Source organism: Mustelus asterias, chromosome 15 (genome assembly GCF_964213995.1).
Source record: "Mustelus asterias chromosome 15, sMusAst1.hap1.1, whole genome shotgun sequence".
Taxonomy (NCBI): Eukaryota; Metazoa; Chordata; class Chondrichthyes; order Carcharhiniformes; family Triakidae; genus Mustelus; species Mustelus asterias.
Window position 1 is genome coordinate 6,620,670 of NC_135815.1, and position 14,349 is coordinate 6,635,018.

At 47.7% G+C, this 14,349-nt stretch overlaps 1 protein-coding gene across 23 annotated transcripts in view; it reads right to left on the reverse strand.

The window, feature by feature from the left end:
* The window catches only part of adgrg6 (adhesion G protein-coupled receptor G6), a 131,789-nt gene extending 118,768 nt beyond the window's left edge, over window positions 1-13,021 (reverse strand). For 9 of the 23 annotated variants that reach the window (XM_078229419.1, XM_078229415.1, XM_078229421.1 and 6 more), the window contains exons 1-2: window positions 12,766-13,019; window positions 12,565-12,655 (exon numbers count right to left, since the gene is read on the reverse strand). The gene's annotated coding sequence lies outside the window, so the exon portion shown is untranslated. Of the gene's footprint in view, window positions 1-12,564; window positions 12,656-12,761 lie in introns of all 23 variants that reach the window. The other 14 variants (XM_078229405.1, XM_078229403.1, XM_078229408.1 and 11 more) reach the window with 5 other exon arrangements.
* Window positions 13,022-14,349: the final 1,328 nt, after the last annotated feature.

The window sequence follows — 14,349 nt, forward strand, 5'->3', positions numbered from 1 at the left end:
CTGTGGAATGAAACCGGAGCAAACCCACCCAGACACGGGAGAACGTGCAGACTCCGCACAGACAGTGACCTAAGCCGGGAATCGAACCCAGGTCCCTGGCACTGTGAGACAGCAGTGCAAACTGCTATGCCACTGTGTCACCCTGATCATGATTTCACCCCTGCCAGGTAAGTATGGGGTCATGGAGTGCTGAATTTAGGCCATCTGGCCCATTGTACCAGCCTGTACCAGTTATGCGAAGGAGCAATTCAACCAGTGCCAGTCCACTCCTCCCTTACCCCATCGCTAACCAAGTCTGTCTCCTTCAACTTTCCATCCAACATGCTTTTGAAAGCTCTTTCTGAATCTGCTTCCAGCGCCTTCTCAGCCAGCAGACTCCAGATCAAAACAACTCGATGTGTGAAAAAAATTCTCCTCATCTCAAAACTGATTTTTTTTGTCAACCACCCTCGATCTGTGTCCTCTCCTCACCTGTAATCGAATACCAAATGCCCACAGAATTTTCAATACCTCGATTCGACCTCCTAATCTATTCCGCTCCAAAGAGAACAACCACATCTTCTCCAATATCCACGTAACCTACCTCCCCTGGAAAATTAATCAATTCACAGACTGGTTTACGATTAAGTGAGTTATTTTGGGTTCTGTGGGAAAAATGATCAGAATGCAAAATGCAAATCCTTAAGCACTGGTAAAAATCCAGGAATCCTAGGTTCACTGGAATGTGAGCATTGCTAGCAAGGCCAGTATTTAATTCTCATCCCCAATAATCCCAAGGGGAGAAGGTGGTGTCGTGACAATGTCGCTGGACTGTTAATCCAGGGATCCCAATTAATGCACTGGGGACCTGGGTTCAAATCCCATTAGTGGCTGGAGTTTAAACTCAATTAATTAAAAAGACATCTGGAATTGAAAGCCAGCCTTGGCAATGATGACCATGAAACTATCCTTGATTGTTGTAAAAGCCCATCTGGTTCATTAATGTCCTTTAGGGAAGGAAATCTGTTGTCCTTACCAGGTCTGGCCTACATGTGACTCCAGAGCCGCAGCAATGTTGTTGATTTTCAACTGCCCTCTGAAATGGCCCAGCAAACCACTTAGTCCCAAGGCAATTAGGGATGGGCAATAAATGCTGGCCCAGCCAGAGATGCCCACATCCCGTGAAAAAATAAAATAGGTGGTGGTGAGGTGCCTTCTTGAACCGCTGCAGTCCACACGGTGTAGGTACACCCACAGTGCTGTTAGGGAGGGAGTTCCAGGATTTTGACCCAATGAAGGTCTTCATCAATAGAGGAATTGAGTTTAGAAATCGGGAGATAATGCTGCAGCTGTATAGGACCCTGGTCAGACCCCACCTGGAGTACTGTGCCCAGTTCTGGTCGCCTCATTACAGAAAGGATGTGGAAGCCATAGAACGGGTGCAGAGGAGATATATGAGGATGTTGCCGGGATTAAGTGGTATGCCTAATGAGGATAGGTTGAGAGAGCTAGGTCTATTCTCCTTGGAGAGGCGAAGGATGAGAGGTGACCTCATGTTGAGAGGTATTGATAGAGTGGATTCTCAGAGGCTTTTACCCAGGGCTGAAATGGTTGTCACGAGAGGCCACAGGTTTAGGGTGTTGGGGAGTAGGTATAGAGGAGATGTTAGGGGTAAGTTTTTCACTCAGAGGGTGGTGGGTGCGTGGAATCGGCTGCCGGTAGTGGTGGTGGAAGCGGATTCGATTGAGTCTTTTAAGAGACTTTTGGATAGGTTCATGGAGGTTAGTAAGATAGAGGGTTATAGATGAGCCTAGAAGGTAAGGAAATTGTTCGGCGCAACTTGTGGGCCGAAGGGCCTGTTTGTGCTGTAGCTTTTCTATGTTCTATGTTCTAAAGGAATAGCAGTATAGTTCCATGTCAGGATGGTGAGTGACTAGGAGGATTGTTTTTTGATTGGCCAGTCTCTGTCTTCCATAGAATCATAGAATCCCTATAGTGCAGAAGAAGGCCATTTGGCTCATCAAGTCTACACCTACTCTCTGAAAGAGCATCATACCCAGGCCCTCCCTTCCGCCCTATCTCCATAGTCTCTTGCATTTACCATGGCTAATCAACCTGACCTACAAATCTTTGGACACTAATGGGCAATTTACCATGCCAATCCATCCAACCTGCACATCTTTGGACTGTGGGAGGAAACCTGAGCACCCAAAGGAAACCCATGTAGACACGAGAAGATCATGCAAACACTGCACAGACAGTTAGTCAAGGCCAGAATTGAATCCAGGTCCCTGGCACTTCTACTCAACTTGTTTCACATCTTCAAGTTCTTGTCTTGCCAAGCATCTTGCCCACTGCCCAAGATTGAGCTCCCAATCTCCTTGGAGAGGCTGGCTTGTCCCCCGGCCTCTGCCAACTCTGCTCCATCAGAGACTGGTGTGAAGTCTGAGGGACCCACATTGACCAAGTCTCCAACTTCCTCTCGCCTTGATATCTGGAGCAGAGCTGGCATGTACACAGCTAACTGCCACTCAATTCCAAAATTGCCGCCAAACTTCAAGGCTTCTTCCCTGCTTCTGAACTCCTTCCTGAGCCAGTTTTATTCCGATTTTAATGAGAAAAAAAGAAAGAATGAACCTGCATTGATGTAGCAACTGACACATCCTCAGGTAGCCCCAATGTGTTTTACAGGCAACAATGTACTTTCGGACTGTCATCACTGCTGTAATGGAATCCAGAGGCACAGCAAGATCCCACAAGCAGCAATGTGGTGATCATCAGATAATTATTTTCAATGACATTGGAGTAGGGGTACATTTTGGCCAGGGGTTCATGGGGGAGGGTGAGGGGAGCTCCCCTACTCTTCAAGATATTGCCCACCCGAGAGACAAATGGGACCACGAATTGGCATCAAATTCAAAAGACAGGAGTATAGACAATGTAGCACTCCATTGGTACTGACATTGGAGTATCAGCCTGGATTATGTGATCAAGCCCCTGCCCATGGATTCACAGCTGACTCCTACATTCATTGAGCAAGGACACTGGGATATATCCTACAGGACCTGGCTCCGCTACGAACTGTGAGTCTAGTGATATCTCTGAGTTATTTAACTATAAAAGACATCATCGCAAACTTCACCTCAATCATCAATTGGCAACCACACAAATATACTGTTCAGTAGGAGCTGATGGGGAGCATTGCAGCCTCACAGCGCCAGGGACCCAGGTTCAATTCCAGCCTTGGGTGACTGTCTGTGTGGAGTTTGCACATTCTCCCCATATCTGGGTAGGTTTCCTCCCACTCTCCAAAGATGTGTGGGTTAGGTTGATTAGCCATGGTAAATTGACCTTAGTGTCAGGGGGATTAGCAGGGTAAATATGTGGGGTCACGGCAATAGGGTCTGTGTGGGATTGTGGTCGTTGCAGACTCAATGGGCCAAATGGCCTCCTTCTGCACTGTAGGGACTCTAAGTGGCTCATTTCTCCCCCATCCCAAGCTTATGAAACCTTGATTGAATTGTCAGCCTTGACCAGTTAAATCGAGAGAGACCAGCTGACGGAGCAAGAGTGGGTCAGATTCTCAAATGGTCAATAGCCTTGACATCTGAAGTGCTAGGGAAGTTCTGGCCAGGATTCTCCAACATCGCCCGCAGCTGGGATTCTCCGGTCCCGCTGCAGTTAATGACAATTTGGCTGAGCGCCAAATTCTCTGTTGTGGCTGGCAGCGTTGGCAGGGGTGGGAGGGGTGCAACTTCGGGGAATTCCGGCCTCCAGATTTCAAAGAGAACGCTTGTTACTGAACAGGATCCAAACCTTTCCTCCACAGCAACATGGCAGAATTTTCCCACCCCGCCCGCTGTGGGAATTGTAACGAGCGGGACAGAAAATTTGGCGGGATCATTTACAGGTCCGTTGACTTTGGGCGGGGAATTTCCGGTCTTGGGGCACGCACGGCTGGAAAATCCTGCCCAAGGTAACAAGGTAGTGGTAATATTGGGAATATTTTGGGACATGAGGGAAGGTGTTATCCTTGTGTGCTGGAGGAGAGGCGGCAGATAGAATCTGAATTATAAAGACAAGCCATATGGTCGTGTGGTCGAGTGGTCTAAGGCGCTGGACTTAGGCTCCAGTTTTTCTGGAGGCGTGGGTTCAAATCCCAACACTGCTAAAAATCCTTGAAGCTGGCACAATGGCACAGTGGTGAGCACTGCTGCCTCACAGTGCCAGGGACCCAGGTCTGATTCCTGGCTTGGGTCACTGTCTGTGTGGAGTCTGCATGTTCTCCCCATGCTCCGGTTTCCTCCCGCAGTCCAAAAGACATGCTGGTCAGGTGCACTGGCTAAAGATTCTCCCTCAGTGTACCTGAACAGGTGTTGGAGTGTGGCAACTAGGGGATTTTCACAGTAACTTCATTGCAGTGTTAATGTAAGCCCTTCAGACAATAATAAGTAAATTTTTTAACTTTTATATGTCCATACAAGATGGGCCAAATGGCCTCGCTCCCTGCTGTATCCATTCTATAAGCACCGAAAATAAGAAATAAAAATAGAAAAGTTTGGAAACGCACAGGAAGGTCAGTCAGTGTCTGCACCCAATCTCACCATCTAAGGGAATGGACAATAAATGTCAGCCTTGCTCGCAACGCCCACATTCCCAAGAATGAATAAAAGCAAAAGTCAGCGGTGAGAACATCCAGCATTTTTAAAAAACAAAACAACTTTTCAAAGAGACCACAGCTTCTCTTTTCTGAGGGTTTGTTGACTGTCTCCTGTGAATGCGTGCGTTCATCTGAATTTGTAACATAGACTTGTAACTCTGGTGAATATACCCCTGACTATAAACTTCGCTGTAAATCAGCCCCTTTACGTCCTCCTAGTCCTTCCCGCGCCCCCACCACTGCTCTCTGTTCTCCTACCTCCAGACCGTCACTGTTCTATTAGCTAGCAGCAAAAGTGTTCCGAAACAACGCACTCAGACCTCAGGCTCAAGCATGGAGAACCTCCATTGATAAAAAGGAATGGCACCAAATCCTGGTGTTAGATTCTCTCCAACAAAAACAGAAAATGCTGGAAAATCTCAGCAGGTCTGGCAGCATCTGTGGAGGGAGAATAGAGCCAGTGTTTCGAGTCTGAATCCGAGTCAGATCTGCTGAGATTTTCCAGCATTTTCTGTTTTGGTTTCAGATTCCAGCATCCGCAGTAATTTGCTTTTATATTAGGTTCACTCCGTTTATCGCCTGCCTTGCACACTTCTCATGCACTCCATTCCCATCCGCTCCAGATACAATTGCAGCTGTTAAAAAAAACCCTCTTTTGTTGTTCACACAGATTAAAATCTCCAACCCCCTCACATTCACTCAGTCAAGCCCCTCGGAGCTTACAGCGGACGAATATCTGATCAAATGCTGAACACATTTAGGGGACGCACAACTCTCTGACCCCCACAAAGGGACATTACAGAAGTGGAGAAAAGATTCACCAGGATGTTGCCTGGATTGGAGGGTATTAGCTATGAGGAGAGATTGGACAAACTTGGTTTGTTTTCACTTAAACATTGGAGGGGCGACCTGATAGGAGTTTACAGGCGTGGATAGAATGGATAGAATCCCTACAATGCAGAAGGAGGCCATTCGGCCCATCAAGTCTACATCAACGACAATCCCACCCAGCCCCTATCCCCGTAACCCCATGTATTTACCCTACTAAACCCCCCTAACCTACACATCTTGGGGCACTAAGGGGCAATTTAGCATGGGTAATCAATCTAACCCACACATCTTTGGACTGTGGGAGGAAACCAGAGCACCCGGAGGAAACCCACGCAGACGCGGGGAGAATGTGCAAACTCCACACAGACAGTCACCTGAGGCCGGAATTGAACCCAGGTTCCTGGCGCTGTGAGGCAACAGTGCTAACCACTGTGCCGCCCTTAATAGTCGGAGTCTTTTTCCCAGGGTAGAAATGTTAGCTACTAGGGGACATAGGTTTAAGGTAAAAGGGGGAAAGTTTAAAGGAGAGGCAAGTTTTTTGCACAGAGGGTGGTAAGTGTCTGGAATGTGCTGCCAGAGGAGGTGGTAGAAGCAGATACAGTAGCAACGTTTAAGAAGCATCTTGACAGATACATGGGATACATGGGCAGGGAATAGTGGGATACGGACCCCGTAGAGGTAAAAGGTCTTTTGTTTAGAATGGTGTCATTTGTCAGCGCAGGCTTGGTGGGCCGAAGATTCCTGTGCAGGACTGTTCTTTGTTGTTTGTGCCTAGTGTTCATTTAATTAAAATTTATTCTTTCATGGAATTTGAAGTCGCTTCGCAGAAGGAGATATTAGGGACAGGTGACCAAGAGCTTGGTCAAAGAGGTGGGAGTTAAAGCAGCATCGTAAGGAAGGAGGGAAGATGGAGACACTTCCAGAGTTTCCAGTTCCAGACATCACAAACAATCATTTCTCGACCACAGGTCTGTGGTTTTTTTATTCATGACTGTGAGGCCAATCCCTAGGATCCCCCCGGGACTGGTTTCAGTGATGGTGGCTGACGGACAAGTGTTGGCCGGGATACTGGGAAGAATTCCCCAGCTCTCCCTTCCCCAGGGAACAGTCTCCCCATGTTCAGAAGCTTCTGCCAAATCTTTTATTGCATTTGTTTACTTGCAAGCAAAAATGTGAAATGTGATGCAATGCTTCTTTGATGTGTGTTGAGAGGCTCGTCATTGAGTAAGATGGTCACAGTGACAGTAAGTGCGCTCTTGTTTATTTCTGGTGAGATTATATATCATTACACACATATCATTACTGCACTGAAACAGCCCATCCAACTTAACCAGTCAATGCCGGCAGTTATGCTCCACATGAGCCTCCTCACATTCTGTCCTTTATCCTTCCATTCCTATTCCCCTTATGCAGTTTCCCTTTAACAGTAGCTGTCTGATCTACTCCATCTGGGAGCGAGTTCCACATTCTCGCCACTCTCTGGGTAAAAAGGCTCCTTCTGGCTTCCTTTTGGGTTACAATATATTTAAGGGCCCCCCCCCCATATTCAGTCTCCCTCGCAAGTGGAACCATCTTTTCTAAATCTACTCCATCAAACTCTCACATGCCGTGTGGTTCATGCCAGTCATGGGCTCAGTGGATGAAACTCCTGCCCCTGGGTCAGACGGTTGTGGGCAGCACGGTGACACAGTGGTTAGCACTGCTGCCTCACAGCAGCCAGGGACCCGGATTCGATTCCCGGCTTGGGCCACTGTGTGTGCAGAGTCTGCACGTTCTCCCTGTGTCTGCGTGGGTTTCCTCCAGGGGCTCCATCAATTTGAAATGACACCCTACCCCTCACCACCCGTAGATGCTAACTCGGGGAATTTGCCCCATTGGTGACAACTGGCACCATTCCATTTTCTTAACGCAGCCCAACAATGATTAGAAGCGAAGCGTGCGGGACTGCCCTCTCCGTGATACTGGAGAAGCATGCACTGGTTAGGATAAGTCAGAATCAGCCATTCCTCCAGGTGCTCTGGTTTCCTCCCACAGCCCAAAGATGTGAGGGTTAGGTGGATTGGCCATGCTAAATGTGCAGGGTTATAGGGATAATGCAGGAGGGGTGGGCATGGGTAAGGTGTTCTTTCAGGGAATCAGTGCAGACTCGATGGGCCAAATGGCCTCCTTCTGTGCTGTAGGGATTCTATGGTTCTATTCTGTGGTTCTGGATTTAAATTCCATCCCAAGACTTGAGCACAAAACCCAGCCTGACACTCCGGTGCAGTACTGCGGGAGTGTTACACTGTCAGGAATTCGATCTTACCAACACCCTGTCTAATTAAATAGGTCTAAAAAATCTATTTCAAAGAAGGGTAAAATTTGGCCAATGTTCACTTATCCCACAGCTAACATCCCAAACTGATTATCTGCCTATTTATTGAATTGTTTTTGTGTGATTTTGTTATCCACAAATTGGCTGCGGCATTTCCTCCAATTTGACAGTTACTCCATTGGAAAAGTTGGCAGTAACAGGCTACCCTGAAAGGAGCTTTATAAAGAAATCCTTTCTTTCTCTAAAAGTGCAAACTGACCTAAGGCTAATTGGCATCATAGCGCCGTAACAATATACAGAGCTCTTACTATATCCAATCTTTTAAAAATATGACTGTTGGGATATGGGCAAGGCTGGTGTTTATTTCCATTCTAACTTTCCTTCACAAGGTAGAGGTGGGCCGCCTACTCGAACCGCCATAGGCCGTGTGCTGAAAGTGCTCCCGCAATCGTCCCCAGTCCGGAGTTACAGGATATTGACCCAGCAACGATGAAGGAAAGACGATACATTCCCAAGTCAGGATGATGGAGACAACTGCCCATCGTAGTGCCAGAGGTGGCAAGGCTAGGACAGAGCTGCCATATTTTATTACCATGTCGCGAGTAAGGGTTAATAATCCCCTACTTCATTAGCTGGTTCCATGCAAATCATCTCAGAAGATTGAGTGGTCCACTTGGTCCACTCTTCAATATCACACCAAACCTGATCTTAGGAACAGGGGGAGGCCATTCAGCCCCTCAGGTTTGTTCCATCATTCAGTTCGAAGGTATTCATCAGTATTTTAACCTCACCTTGTTTCCCTAAATACCTAAAGAAATTCTACTCACTTCAGTTCTGAAATTTCCAATGGGGCCCTCAGTGTGCACAACCTTTTAGCGGGAGAAGGTTCCACATTTCCATTACATTTTTTGTGAAGGAGTGCTTCCTGACATCGACCCAGATCAGCCTCACTCCAGAACTACGGGGTCATGGTTTTAAAATAAGGGGTCGCCCATTTAAGACGGAGATGAGGAGGGTTTGTTTCTCTCGGAGGGTGGGTGAGTCTCCAGAACTCTCATCTTCAAAAGGCAGCGGAGGGAGAGTCTTTGAATATTTTCAAAGCTGAGCTGGATAGATTCATGATTAACAAGGGGGGGTGAAAGGTTATTGGGAGGTGGGCAGGAGGTTACAATCAGATCAGCCATGATCTTATTCAATGGCAGAGCAGGCTCAAGGGGCTGAGTGGCCTACTCCTGCTCCTAATTCTTATGTTTGGATATAACTCCAAGGTTATGTCACTTGTTCGGGACTCCAATGCAAATTATATATCGGGTGAGATTCTCCAGCCTCCCAGCCGTGCGTTTCCCATTGGTGGGAGATGGCGCGTTGTTTGCTCGCGGCGGGATTCTCTGGTCCCGCCGCTGTCAATGGGAATGCCCATCGACGTCCCCCCATGCCAGCTGGAAGCCCACGGGTGAGGGTACGCTGCCGGCGGGACTGGAGAATCCCGCCAGTGTGAATGGACGGAGAATTCCGACCGTCATGTCCATTAATCGTCTGAAACACTTCAATGCGGTCACCTTGCAGGAATACAAGAATGTGCAGCCTGTCATCACAATATAACCCTTACAGCCAAGGTTCTACACAGAAGCTGTATCGGGCTCAATCTCACACCCAACAGTGAGGAGATTTCATTGAAGGAGTCGGTTTTAAGGTCTGAAAGGAGGAAAGAGAGTTAGAGAGATGAGGAGGTATAGGGCAGGAATTCCAAAGTTTAGGGATTAGGCATGTGTGTGTGTGTGTATACATGTGTGTGTGTGTGTGTATACATGTGTGTGTGTGTGTGCGTGTATGTGTGTCTGTGTGTATGCATGCATGTGTGTGTATGCCTGCACGTGTATGTGCGTATGTGTGTGTGTATGTTATATTAAGGTGAGCATCCTTTTTACTATGTGTTTTGACATTCTAAATGTATTTGTAATGATTTCCTGTGGTCTATAAGGGCCAGTAAAATGGTGAACAAGTTCCAAACAAATGGGCTTACATCCTCCCTCAAAGCACTGGCACAATGAACAATTCCTGATGGGCTCGTAGGAAATTGGAGCTCCTCAGTTGTGCCAAATACTGAACGCAAATGTAACTTGAACCATACGAGTGTTGAATAGTACCATTTAACCAAACAAGTGGCGCTGCGAATGATTAAAGCCATTTCAAATGTAACAAATATAATTGCCACATTTCAGAATTCTATCACCAATTCTGCAATAATGATATTACACTTTGCAATGCAGTTAGCAACTCTCACTGGTGTGTGATGTGGACGGGTAAATCAGAATGGGGAAAAGCACAACATTCAGATCCAATCCCCTTATTATCAGCTTTTATTCTTGACCTCCACCAACTTTGTTTGCAAAAAAAACACACACAAGGGTTTTTGCCCCCTTGTAGAAATAACAGGAACAAAAGCAGAGAGGAGAACATCTCGCCCCAGTGGGAAAGAGCTCTGGAATTGTAGAGAAAGGTTCTTTTGTTTGACTCAACCAGGATTTGGGTAAATTTTCAGGATAAATTCACACTGCGCTGAACTCAAACTTGATGCAAGGCAGGCTACTGGCGAAGCTGTTATATGCGTTGGGTAATATCGAGAGTTATACTGCCCAGTGACAGCATCTGTATAAATACCCCATCTGTATTACAACTTGCAAAGAGATGATTTAACTCACACCCGTATTGGTACAGAACAGGTACCTCCCAAAGACACTAAAGGTGGGATTTTCCAGCCACACTCGCCCCAAAACCAGAAAACCCCACCCGAGGTCAACGGACCTTTGCATGGTTTGCCCCTCGCACGCTACGATTCCCGTGGAAAACTCCCCCCCCCCCCCCCCCCCCCCACCCCTCATAGTTCATTCTGAAGAAGGGTCATAAAGACTCTAAATGTTGGGCGGGATTTTCCGTCCGCGTGCTTCCCAAGGTTGAAAATTCCCGCCCAAGGTCAACGTTAAATGGCCCGCTGAATTTTCTCTCCTGCCCGTTACGATTCCCACAAATGGGAAACGGAAAAATGACCCTGTTAACTGCGTCTCTTTCTCTCTCCACAGACGCTGCCAACCCTGCTGAGTTTCTCCAGCATTTTCTGTTTTTATCTCAGATTACCAGCCTCCGCGGTATTTTGCTTTCACTCACTATGTTAGTCACAGTTTGGTCCCATTGGCAGGAACCCACCTCCGACAGTTCAGCATTTATTCAGCTGCTGCTCTGAAGTGTCATCCTGGATTTTTCGGGATCTTGATCCCTCGGGTGGGGCTTGGGACCCCCCCAACCTTTGGGATGAATCACAGCCGACAGTATTTGATACTGTTTTCAAGGGAACAGATGAAGTAGACACCAAAAGAGAAAATGCTGGAAAATCTCAGCAGGTCTGGCAGCATCTGTAAGGAGAGAAAAGAGCTGACGTTTCGAGTCCAGATGACTCTTTGTCAAAGTTGGCGCTGTCATTGGTATAACAAGTGCTATACAAAACAGCTTTGACAAAGTAAAGTTGATTTATTAATCACAAGTAAGGCTTACTTTAACACTGCAATGAAGTTACTGTGAAATTCCCCCAGTCGCAACAGTCCGGTGCCTGTTCAGGTCAATGCATCTAAGCAGCACGTCTTTCAGACTGTGGGAGGAAACCGGAGCACCCGGAGGAAACCTAAACAGACATGGGGAGAACGTGCAGACTCCGCACAGTGACCCAAGCCAGGAATAGAACCCGGGTCCCTGGCAGCAGTGGTAACCACTGTGCCACCGTGCCGACAAAGGGTCGTCTGGACTCGAAACGTCAGCTCTTTTCTCTCCCTACAGATGCTGCCAGACCTGCTGAGATTTTCCAGCATCTGTTTTCTCTTTTGGTTTCAGATTCTAGCATCCGCAGTAATTTGCTTTTATTAAGATGAAAAGTAGGCGTTCCCGCTGCCGGGGGAAGGGGCGATCTAAGGACTAATGGTGGGGGACAGTGTAAAAATGAGAGCCTGTCTCTCAGAGGAATGAAATTGGGAAACATTTCTTACAAAAAAGTTTGGGAAAAGTTTGGAACTCTGTTCCCCAGAGCAACAACAGATGCTGGATCAATTGTTCCTTTCAAAATTGGAGGCAGTGAATTTAGTGTAGGGTTCAATTGCTGTCGTTAAACTTGCTGCACTGAGCAAGTGACCAGCCACATACAACCTGCTGGGGCCACACAATAAGAAGTTTAACAACACCAGGTTAAAGTCCAACAGGTTTATTTGGTAGCAAAAGCCACACAAGCTTTCGGAGCTCTTGTGTGGCTTTTGCTACCAAATAAACCTGTTGGACTTTAACCTGGTGTTGTTAAACTTCTTACTGTGTTTACCCCAGTCCAACGCCGGCATCTCCACATCGGGGCCACACAAGTCAGCGACTCCCCATTCGAAAGAATCAGGAATTCACACCCCAGACACTCGGGCGGCGAGTCTTGCGACCAATCTGCCCGAGAGAAGGGGCTAGAATCGCTGCTCCCACCACCCTCACAACCCCGAGGAGACCAAAAGAGAAAACGCTGGAAAATCTCAGCAGGTCTGGCAGCATCTGTAAGGAGAGAAAAAGAACTGACGTTTCGAGTCCAGCTGCCCCGGTGCGCAACTCTCCGCTCGAATGTTCCCCAAATTCCGGCGGATTGAACGGGAACTCCGCCGCAGAGAGGGGGAACCTGCCTCGTAGATATTCCAATCATAACATTTCAATCTAACTTCTCCCCGCATCCAACAGACAGGCAGGCGCCTTTGGGAACATTTACCTGTTCTATTCTGTTCTCTCCAGACGGGGTGAATGTTGCTGTAACATTTCTAACCAGCAAAAGTTCCAGCTCTGCCTCCAACAAGTGGCTGCTGCAGTGAGACAGAGTCAGGGAGTGAGTGCAACTTTCAACCCAACAATCTGACACTTCGAAAACAGAGAGAGAGAGGAGGGAGATTTCCAAACTTTAAAACTCACCAACCTTTTTTTTTGCTTCTGCTGCTAACTGCCGCCGATGTGACCAAGACTTTGGCCAAAGGAGATTATCCCGAGCTGTGGCTGGTCCTCAGGGCGGTCTCCGGGACTCGCTCCTGCCTTTTGTTTTGGCTTTGCCAATTTCAGTGTAGCTTCTCCCACAGTCAGAGGGAAATGATTATTCAAGCGCCCCAGGGAGAATTTCACCAGATCCTGTCTCTCTCTCTCTCTCTCGGGTAGGCACAGGGATTGTGCAGTTCATTGGGATGTTGCACAGTCTCTCTCACCACCACCCCCACGCCCCCCCCTTCCCGCTGCCCCTCCCAATTACAATATTGGCTTCTTCGCCAGCCGCAGCTTGGCTGCAAGGGGAACTGTTACAGTCACAGAAACTAACTTTTCGCAGTGTTTGTGTGTGTTTTAGAGAAAGCACTTCTTTTCCCCCTGAGTTGGGGGCTGATTTGCAGATGTGGCTGTTTGAAGTCCCTTCATTTCTTCCTCAACCTGATCCGCATCAGGGACATTCAGCCCCACTTCTTCTGTCCCACTTGAAGCACTGACTCTGAAGCAAAATTAACTCCAAACTGACGGTTCAAGTCATTTCCATTACACTCTAACTAACTGGCTCCAACTCCTGCTGGTGCACTTCACAAAGGACCAGGCAGCCGAGATACAGCAATCATGTTGTACCCGACATTCCTACAAAACCCACTATAAACTACAAAGAGCAGCTCGGTGGCACAGTGGGGTTAGCACTGCTACCTCACAGCGCCAGGGATCTGGGTTCAATTCCCAGCTTGGGTCACTGTCTGTGTGGAGTCTGCACGTTCTCCCCGTGTCTGCGTGGGTTTCCTCCGGGTGCTCCGGTTTCCTCCCACAGTCCGAAAGACGTGCTGTTTAGGTGCATTGGCCATGCTAAATTCTCCCTCAGTGTACCCGAACAGGCGTTGGAGTGTGGCGACTAGGGGATTTTCACAGTAACCTCATTGCAGTGTTAATGTAAGCCGTACTTGTGGCTTATAAATAAACATTAACCCTCTTATATCTGCTGTTCCAAATCTGTTTATTCTGTAAGGGTTAAAACTCCACTCAATGAGCAAAGAGAGGAATGTGACAGATTGGGAGCAAGAACATTGATCCCAGTCAGATCCAGCTTCCTACAATCAGCACAGGATCAAGAGGAGGCCACTCAGCCCCTCGCCATTTAGTGAGGTCATGCTGATCCATGCCCTAACACCATCCACTCTGCCTTTCTCCCACATTGGGAACAGTCTATCTATCGCAGCTTTTAAAATGGCATAACTGAAATTACTGCTTGTGGCAAGAAGCTCCAAACATCTCCCAGACCTTGCGTGTGGAGATTTTCCTTCATTTCTCTCCTCAGAAGCCTGGCTCTAATGACTCTGCCCCCCTGGTCCTGGACTCCCTGAGGAGTGGAAATAGTATCTCTCTCTCTATCCTAATGGGCAGCACGGTGGCACAGTGGTTAGCACAGATGCCTCACAGCGCCAAGGATCCGGGTTCAATTCCGGCCTCGGGTGACTGTCTGTGTGGAGCCTGCACATTTCCCCGTGTCTGTGTGGATTTGCTC